Source organism: Podarcis tiliguerta, assembly GCF_965153285.1.
Source record: "Podarcis tiliguerta genome assembly, chromosome: 3".
Taxonomy (NCBI): Eukaryota; Metazoa; Chordata; class Lepidosauria; order Squamata; family Lacertidae; genus Podarcis; species Podarcis tiliguerta.
Window position 1 is genome coordinate 112455295 of NC_139536.1, and position 9848 is coordinate 112465142.

A 9848-nucleotide genomic window follows, 5' to 3' on the forward strand; every position below is an offset into this window, starting at 1 on the left:
CACTCACCTATATTTTTTTTAAAAGGTACACACATTTCAGGAGGCTTGCATATTATGTCATCTTATGGAGAGCCTTGTCTGTCCATAAGGACATTATTTTCATTTAAAATATCAGTATATACAATAGTTTTACTGGGTTGTTGTTTTCCTCTTCTAAGAAACAGAATTTCTCCAGCTCTGATCCTTCAGGATAAGACAGGCTTTAAGACCAAATAAATGTGGAATCAATTGAGATACTTTTAACTCCAAACAAAGCAAAATTACCTATATTATTTGTAAAGCATGAGATTTACAGAAACAATCAATACCCAAATGAAAAATGTTTTAATATATGCTTAAAGACAATTAAAAGATTAAATTTGACAAGGAAACAATATTGTGCATATGAAGCTACAATTCAAGAAAAAGAGGTAGGACTGTATCCAACATTGTCTTTGCACAAACAGAACAGAATATACAACTAGTTTTGAGGAAGTTGCACACCAACTAAGCGTGGGTGGCGCTGTGGGTTAAACCACAGAGCCTAGGACTTGCCGATCAGAAGGTCGGTGGTTCGAATCCCTGAGACGGGGTAAGCTCCCATTGCTCGGTCCCTGCTCCTGCCAACCTAGCAGTTCAAAAGCACGTCAAAATGCAAGTAGATAAATAGGTACTGCTCTGGCAGGAAGGTAAATGGCATTTCCGTGCGCTGCTCTGGTTCGCCAGAAGCGGCTTAGTCATGCTGGCCACATGACCCGGAAGCTGTATGCCGGCTCCCTCGGTCAATAAAGTGAGATGCGCACCGCAACCCCAGAATCGGTCATGACTGGACCTAATGGTCAGGGGTCCCTTTACCTTTAATAGACTATTTGATGGAAGAAAGAAAATATTAAATCAGTGTTTGGTGAATCCAATTAGCACTAATTTTATGTCCAAAGATACATTGAATACACAATTTATGATTACAACACAATAAACTACCAGCGCCACTGTTTAAACACCATGTCCTAATCATAATAGAGCAGCCTCAGCCAGGTCATAGAACTGCCCCACCTTGAAATGTGTTTTCCCCTGACAAGGAAGGCTGGTTACAGGTCTGGGTTAAACCCATCAGTTTATTTTGGTTGAAAGGTCAGAAATTGGTGGGTATATGAATAATAAAATCCTGTGTGTGCCAGGTCTTAACCACTGATATTAATACCCAGAGTGACCCTGTGATTTTGCTGTCAAAATCTTATACTAGCCATTTCCACAGTCTGTTAATAGATTTGACTCTTCCGTTTCTCATCGCTTCTGCTCTTTAGGCAAAATGTGCATGCATTTCCATAGGTCTCCCATTCTACCTACGTTCTTTGTTATTATATGTGCAGACTGGTATATGCTAGAACACCCTCTTTCTTCCTCTACCTTGGCGGTGGTGGTGGGGAACCACTGTGGAAATGAATCATTTCATGTAAGGAAGAATTCCTTTGCCTTTTTGTATTGTTCTATTCCTCCCTAAACAACAACAACAACAACAACTAAACAACAGCAACAAATTCCTCCCTTTTCACAATTTCTGCAACAAAAAGAGGCACATTCAGATAACATTTTGATTTAGATCTCTCACCCTTTTTTTTTTTTTTTTTACTGTGGAGAAAGACTCTGGTTATTTATACGTAAGAAAAACCTGAGCTTTAGGGACTACAGATTGATCTGCTTTGCAGAGCATTCACCTTTCAGACATCCAAAATACAAGCATTTTGATCCTTTGTGGCTTGTAAATTTCTAGAGTCAAGCTTATTCCAGTCTGCTGAGGCAAGCTTTATGACCCCTCTTACATTATCTCATTGATAATAGTGAGGAGCAGGGACACCTCTTTTGTTTCATACCAGGAAGGAGGTTCTAATATCTGAATTTGTGCTAATAAATACCTTGATAACTGCACCTGGGCTAAAAATTACTGTGTTTTCAATCTGTCTTGTGATCTTCAGAATCCCAAGAATCCTATTTTGATCTCAAGCAATGGTTCTGCTAACTAGGCTGTGGTGTGTGGGTTGTTTTTTTTTTTATAATTTCCACCAAATTAAAAGCCACCGGGTAAACTAAGCTGTGTGTACAATGTTGTTGCTTTGTCGTTTAGTCGTGTCCAACTCTTCGTGACCCTGAGCACGCCAGGCAATCCTGTCTTCCACTGCCTCCCGCAGTTTGGTCAAACTTCAAGAACACTGTCCAACCATCTTATCCTCTGTCATCCCCTTCTCCTTGTGCCCTCCATCTTTCCCAACATCAGGGTCTTTTCCAGGGAGTCTTCTCTTCCCATGAGGTGGCCAAAGTACTGGAGTCTCAGCTTCAGGATCTGTCCTTCCAGGGAGCACTCAGGGCTGATTTCCTTAACAATTGAGAGGTTTGATCTTCTTGCAGTCCATTGGACTCTCAAGAGTCTCCTCCAGCACCATAATTCAAAAGCATCAATTCTTCGGCGATCAGCCTTCTTTATGGTCCAGCTCTCACTTCCATACATCACTACTGGGAAAACCATAGCTTTAACTATACGGACCTTTGTTGGCAAGGTGATGTCTCTGCTTTTTAAGATGCTTAGGTTTGTCATTGCTTCTCTCCCAAGAAGCAGGCATCTTTTAATTTCATGACTGCTGTCACCATCTGCATGTAGCAAATTTCAAGTCCCAATGAATGCTATTCTGTTAGTGCCATTCTCTTCCCATATGAGCTATTCTTATGAGTACCTGCAAGAATGCTGCTCTGAGGTTTGTTCATGGAGTTTGCATGTTCTCTGGTGCCCCAAAGTAGAACGTAAAACAGTTGGGCAGATGTGGAATTAGATCATTTCCATAAGATGCTTTTGGCTCATTTCAGCTGAGAATGGAATTACATTACCATGTTTTCCTATTGTTAGACGTATGCTGGGCTCCCTCTTACACTCTCTGGCCACTGCCATCAGCCAGGGCAGGAAGGACCAATGGAGACTGTGATGTTCTGACTCCAGTGAAAAACAACTTGATCTCACCCATTGGCCAGAGATGGAGCCGCTACTCTTGCGTTTACACCCCATTTCCCTTTTGCTTTTGTATTTTGTCTAGTATATGGTGAGCTTGAAGCAGGGACTGCCTAATCTTTTGCCATCTGTACAGTGCTCAGAAAATTTTAGGCACTCTATAAATGTTACCTGTAGCCAGGGACATTTCATGGATGCCAACTTGCCATGGTCACTTTCATGGATGCCACCTTCTGTGAAGTCTCTAGAGTTCTGAAACATCTCGAGGAGCCTCTTCTTTAATCCTCGTGACATTTTTGGGCCCTTATTTTTGCTCACTAGTGGTTCATATTTATGTTTCAGTGTGGCAGCTCCTGTGCTTTCATTCTGTGCTCTACATCCTGTCAGTCAGATTGCCCAATTAGATCATGGCGCCATGAAGAACTTGCTCCCACTTGACATTTGAGCAGCTCCATTGCCTCCTGCACTTGCTACATTTTGAATTCTCAACTGGTTTACCACGCATGGTTTTCCATGTTTCTGTATCATCATGCGCTTTGGCTTGATCCTCCTTGGCAAGTGCTTGTGATCTTGTGAGCAGCTGACTTGGAAACTGTAAAAAGTTAGAGGATATTTCAGTCTTAAATATTTTATCTTTCAGTCTGGAATTATTCAGTGGTTTAATGTACAACTGCTCCCATTGGAAAGGCGAGCGGCTGCGAGGGAACTTTTTTCATGTGTTGCTCCCTGGAAAAAGGCCGTTTTGCAGGGGACTCGTCAATGGGGGTGTGATGGCACTTTTCAAAGCATGGCTGGTTTTGAGAACATGCTTTTCTCCTGAGAGAGACTCTTTGGGTGGAAGCAGCTGCTCTTGGCAAGTTCTCCTGTAAGAGAGCTTGTCTTGGATGTTTTTGATGGAGAAAGGGACTCTCTTCCTGAAAACTAATGTCCTTGGAACTCAGCCACTAGCAGAGCTGGGAAAGAGAGAGAATTTCAGGGCAGCCAATTTATGCTGCTGTGGCTTTCTGACACATAGACCCTCTCAGGTGTCTTTAAAGGACTGGTGCTTTGTGCTGATGCTTCTGAGAGAATGTGTGACCAATGGCAACCCTCCAAAAATGCATTTAATTGCTGAGAGGTGCGTTTGTATAGTATTCATGCTGTCTTAATAGGGGTATGTATGGGTGCTTACCCTGCATTTGATTTAGCTTAGCCTCTGCTGAATGTGCATTTAATTGGCAAAGTGAAACAAGGCATGGCTGATCAACTCTAATAGGCCCACCATTCTCTAAATCTAAACTTCTCAGGTTATCCCTTAGATAAACTAGTTTTTTAAGTCCATTTCTGAAGGCTACAGATTCTTGCTGTTCTTTTGGGTTAACACAGTGCTTTTTTATTTAAAAAATGTTTAGGGGTACTCTCATTTTCCTACTCACAATGAAATACTGCCCCCTCAATGAGGCCAAACTTAGATTCACAAAATGTTTAGGAGTATGCGCACCCCTGTGTCCCCCCAGAAAAAAGCACTGGGTTAAGGCAGGTTTCAGTCTGCTTCACTACTCTGACAGTGCCTTGTTCTCTCTTCTCCCCACAAGCATCAGCAACAAAAGCTGAGAGGGAGGGAGTAAAACTCTGCAACATAATGATGTCATAATGATATTTTGAATTTTGCAATACTAAGGGAAAAAGGTGGATGAGACATGGGCCTGAAGGCTTTGGCAACAGCTACATAATCATATGTAGGGACGCGGGTGGCGCTGTGGGTTAAACCACAGAGCCTAGGACTTGCTGATCAGAAGGTTGGCGGTTCGAATCCCCACGACGGGGAAGCTCCCATTGCTCGGTCCCTGCTCTTGCCAACCTAGCAGTTTGAAAGCACGTCAAAGTGCAAGTAGATAAATAGGAATCGCTGCAGCGGGAAGGTAAACGGCGTTTCCGTGTGCTGCTCTGGTTCGCCAGAAGCGGCTTAGTCATGCTGGCCACATGACCCGGAAGGTGTACGCCGGCTCCCTCGGCCAATAAAGCGAGATGAGCGCCGCAACCCCAGAGTCGGTCACGACTGGACCTAATGGCCAGGGGTCCCTTTACCTTTACTTACATAATCATATAACTGAAATGAATTGGTGAGTATCAGAACTAGTTGTGTCATCTGACTTGTTTTCAACATTTTTACATGTGATGCAATAATTTCCTTTAGCAGTAATGATGGAAGTTGAGTCTGCCTTTTACCACACTTCTTAGCTATTTACACACACACACACACACACACACACAAATATTTTTTGAAAGATTTTATCCCACTATTTTCAGAACAAACCATAGAACTGAACAAATGAATGGTGCTGCTTAATATTTGATATTCTCAACAGACACGCTTAAGATTGTGGTACTCAGTACTCAGGCACTGATGGGACTCACTACACCAACATCATCGGAAGGTTGTTTAATCTCTCCTCAAAGCCACTACAAAAAGGGATCTACCAGAATTCCCCCAGAAAAGATTGTTACGTTCTTGCAAATGACAATAGGTTTGGAAGTAATTAATAACACTGTAAAATGAGCTGGGGGGTGCCTTGAAAGAAATAATCATGGATTGTTGAGCTTCATAAGAATAAAAAATGTGGTTCCGTCTTTTAAGTATTATGTCATAATTTGTGACAGCATAATGTGAAAGCACATAAGAAAGCATCCAAAATTATCAATTCCTTTTTTCATGTACTAACACATGTTAAATTAGTCAGTAAGCCTTGAAGTTCTGCATACCTGGTGATTAATTTGTTGTTTTGCGTTAAAAAAAAGAGGTTTTATCATGCTAGATTTACAGCACTACAAAATTTCACAATGTTGCAATGCTGTCTTCAATTCAGCTGCTTCATATTGAAATTTCACACACAATAATTGGCTGACCTTCACAGCTATGGTAGAAACTAATTAAAGCTGTAAGGCTTTGCTAGCTATTGCTTTTGTGTGAAATGTGAAGTTTGGTGATAATGAAATATGGGGTGCAGATGTTATTGTCTTGGATAGACTATGCCTTTGGTTCACACTAATGAAGAACAGCAATTATTAAATAAGAAGTCTTTTAACCATTCACTATTTGTGTCTTGCAAGAATAAAATTTATCTAGTGTTTTGTCTTCTTCTAACTTATTTAAAACATGATCAGCATGTGTGTGGGGAATTTTAGAATAACAGATGGTTTTATAATTTTATTTTTAGTATTGATCATGGATCTTAAGTGGGGGGCGTGGGAAACCTATAGATAGAAGAATTTGTTTTTCCTCAACAAGAAGAAATCAGCACATGGAAGGAACCTGATTACTGACTTTTCTGCAGAGAAGCACATGCATGTCCGCCATAGAACTTCTCCCACATGTTGCAAAGGGTCCAGGCTGCGTGCGCACAAACACAATCTGAGTATCCCTGAGTATCTGAGTGTTGGTGCTGACCTTTAAAACCATAAACAGCCTCGGCCCAGTATACCTAAAAGAGCATCTCCACCCCCATCATTCAGCCTGGACACTGAGGTCCTGCTCCAATGGCCTTCTGGCGGTTCCCTCCCTGCGAGAAGCGAAGTTACAGGGAACCAGGCAGAGGGCCTTCTCAGTAGTGGCACCCACCCTGTGGAACGCCCTCCCATCAGATGTTAAGGAGATAAACAACTATACAACCTTTAGAAAACAACATTTTGAAAGCTTTTGGATGTATAGGAAAGTTTTTTAATGTTTAATGTTTTATTATATTTTAATGTATGTTGAGGTGGGATGTGGGTGGCGCTGTGGTCTAAACCAATAAGCCTTGGGCTTGCCGATCGGAGGGTCGGTGGTTCGAATTCCTGCGACGGGGTGAGCTCCCGTTGCTCGGTCCCTGCTTCTGCCAACCTAGCAGTTCGAAAGCACATCAAAGTGCAAGTAGATAAATAGGTACCGCTCTGGCGGGGAGGTAAATGGTGTTTCCGTGCGCTGCTCTGGTTTCCAGATGCAGCTTAGTCATGCTGGCCACATGACCCGGAAAAACTGTCTGTGGACAAACGATGGCTCTCTCAGCCAGGAAAGCGAGATGAGCACCGCAACCCCAGAGTCATTCATGAATGGACTTAACTGTCAGGGGTCCTTTACCTTTACTTTTAATGTATGTTGGAAGCCACCCAGAGTGGCTGAGGCAACCCAGTCAGATGGGCGGGGTATAAATGTTGCTGTTGCTGCTGCTATTTCTCCATGAGATGACAAGTGCATAAGATGACATGTGTCCCCTTCTGTTGCACACTCATTTCTCTCAATTAGTGCTATTGATTTTGATGGGACTTGATCTTTAAAGAAAAGTCCAAATTACCCACATACCAATGAGTTAGTGTGGAGTGTGTTTGATAGTATGGGACCAGAACTGAGGAGATGTAGGTTCAGCCATGAAGCTCACGGGGTGACCTTGAGCCACTTCCTCTGTCACACATGCACAGACCCACACATCTTTATGCCACATGATCAATGTCAGGATTAAATCCTATCCTGAGCTATTTTAAGAGTTAGGGATAAAACATGATTAAAACACTTATTTCCAGGAATGAATGGACTTCTTGTTTGGGGTTATGCTATATTGTACCTATTATGCTTCATGTTGTAATCCAGGAGTGGAAGACCTTTGAAGTTCCAGATGTTGTTGGACTTTAACTCCCCTTAACCCAGTCAGCACAGCCAGTGGTCATGGATGATGGGAGTTGTAGTCTAGCATCACCTGGAAAGACAAAGGTTTCCCACCTCTGCTGTCATGTAATATTTTCCTTTCTGTTAATGATGATGACTAACAATAAGTAGATACAGTCGTATCTTGGGCTACAGATGCTTCAGGTTACATACGCTTCAAGTTACAGGCTCTGCTAACCCAGAAATAGTGCCTCAGGTTAAGAACTTTGCTTCAGGATGAGAACAGAAATCGTGCTCCGGCGGCGCGGTGGCAGCAGGAGGCCCCATTAGCTAAAGTGGTGCTTCAGGTTAAGAACAGTTTCAGGGTAAGAATGTACCTCCAGAATGAATTAAGTTCTTAACCCGAGGTACCACTGTAATCTGAAAGTTTACAGTTTTGATGTATAAAGGACTACCTTTCTATTATTCTACAACTTCCGTCCCAACTTTTCTGTTCAGAGGCTCCGTTCTCAGAAAATACAACATGGGCAGTTACCTCTGTAGGACCTTGTTTTTAACACCAATGCCCCTGTTCATTTCTTTTGAGGAATTCATTCTTCAAAATTCAGAGTATTTTTTCTTTAAGGAGTTCTGACAATCCTAGAGGTAAGTAATAGTGTCTTCAGAAAGGTCTATTGTGGGCCTGAATTTTAGTAATTGACACCAATAACATAACAACATTAAATCATCCACGTTTTTATAGTGGATAAGCCTTTATGCTTGTAAATATGTTAAAGGATAGCATGTAGGTGGTAGAAGAATTATGCTACGATTTTAACAGCTAATAAATCTTTATTTAAGCAAGGGACCTCTAAAATTTAATTAGGCATATAAAAGCAGAGATCATTCAGAGGGTAAAAATATACCAATTCTCATACGAAAAGACATCTGCTTTGTGAAATTTTTTGAGGTTAAAATTTACTCTCCTGTTCCTGTGTCAATAGAAATAGTTCTCCTGGTGGAATTACAAATGTGTAGCTTAAGAAGAAGAAAAAATCATCAGCAAATGTCAAGATATGAAACAGCACTATCTTTTTAGTCTACCTTGCTGCCATTGCATGACTTTAAAGACTGCCATTCCAGTCTATAAGAAGAAAAAGCCTCACCATGAAACCTCATTGCACAGAAGTCAAAGAAGTGTTGTTGTCTTCAAGGTTATTATTACGATTATTGCTGTTTGTACTATTGACCAGTAAAATGCACATGACCACCACAGGCGGGGTATTTCTGGAGGAAATTAGCTGTGAATTACCGTATTTTTCGCTCTATAAGACGCACCAGATCATAAGACGCACCTAGTTTTTGGAGGAGAAAAACAAGAAAAAAAATATTCTAAATCTCAGAAGCCAGAACAGCAAGAGGGATCGCTGCACTGTGAAAGCAGCAATCCCTCTTGCTGTTCTGGCTTCTGGGATAGCTGCGCAGCCTGCATTCGCTCCATAAGACACATACACATTTCTCCTTACTTTTTAGGAAGGAAAAAGTGAGTCTTATAGAGCAAAAAATACGGTAGCTAAATACTCTCAAGTCCAATGGACAGCATCACTCTTTTCTTTTTTTTCTTTTTTAAAATGTTTTTATTAAAGGAATTTCATAGATAACAAGGGTACATATAACACCTATGTTTTCAGTTCATAGAGTCCTTCCTACAGGTCAGTTACGTTCGGTGTGAGACACTGTTGTCATAAGCAAAAGAATAAAAAGATCATTGCCTGCGTTCTTTCTCGCACCCTCTCTCCCCCGCAGCCTCACAATGTCTATGGCAGCATCACTCTTGAGAAATCAGGCAGAAGGCTTCTCCACCCACCTGAGAACAAACTTCTTTTCAACTGGAGATATCCAAGAGTGCATTGCGGAACCTTGTGAATGTAAACACTTGCAGTCAGCCACTGAGCTATGACCACTCCTTACAGAGATGCTGTTGGCTAAGCCACCCAAATCCTTCTTTGTATATCTATCTATCTATCTATCTATCTATCTATTTCTACCCCGCCCATCTGGCTGGGTTTTTCCCAGCCACATCAAGCATTCAAGTACAAGGAAAATGTTGATGGTTCCAAGCATGCGTGAAACCAAACTGCAGCAGGATAAGACAAAATCGCCATAGATGAATATTCGTGTTACAATCCACATCCAGAACCAGAACGTTATGGGCTAGTATCTCCTGGAAGGAGCTGCCGCGTAACTTCCACTGACTGTGCTTTTACTGTGGAACTG

General features: G+C 41.7%; 1 long non-coding RNA gene across 2 annotated transcripts; it reads left to right on the plus strand.

The window, feature by feature from the left end:
- The first annotated feature begins 4824 nt into the window (after positions 1-4824).
- On the plus strand, positions 4825-9516 carry LOC310674541. Of its 2 annotated transcripts, XR_014509640.1 has the most exons (3): positions 4825-5076; positions 5323-5481; positions 9378-9516. It is a non-coding gene; the product is annotated as an uncharacterized lncRNA (long non-coding RNA). The 2 variants fall into 2 exon arrangements; XR_014509641.1 differs by lacking the exon at positions 4825-5076 and having other exon boundaries at positions 5268-5481.
- Positions 9517-9848: the final 332 nt, after the last annotated feature.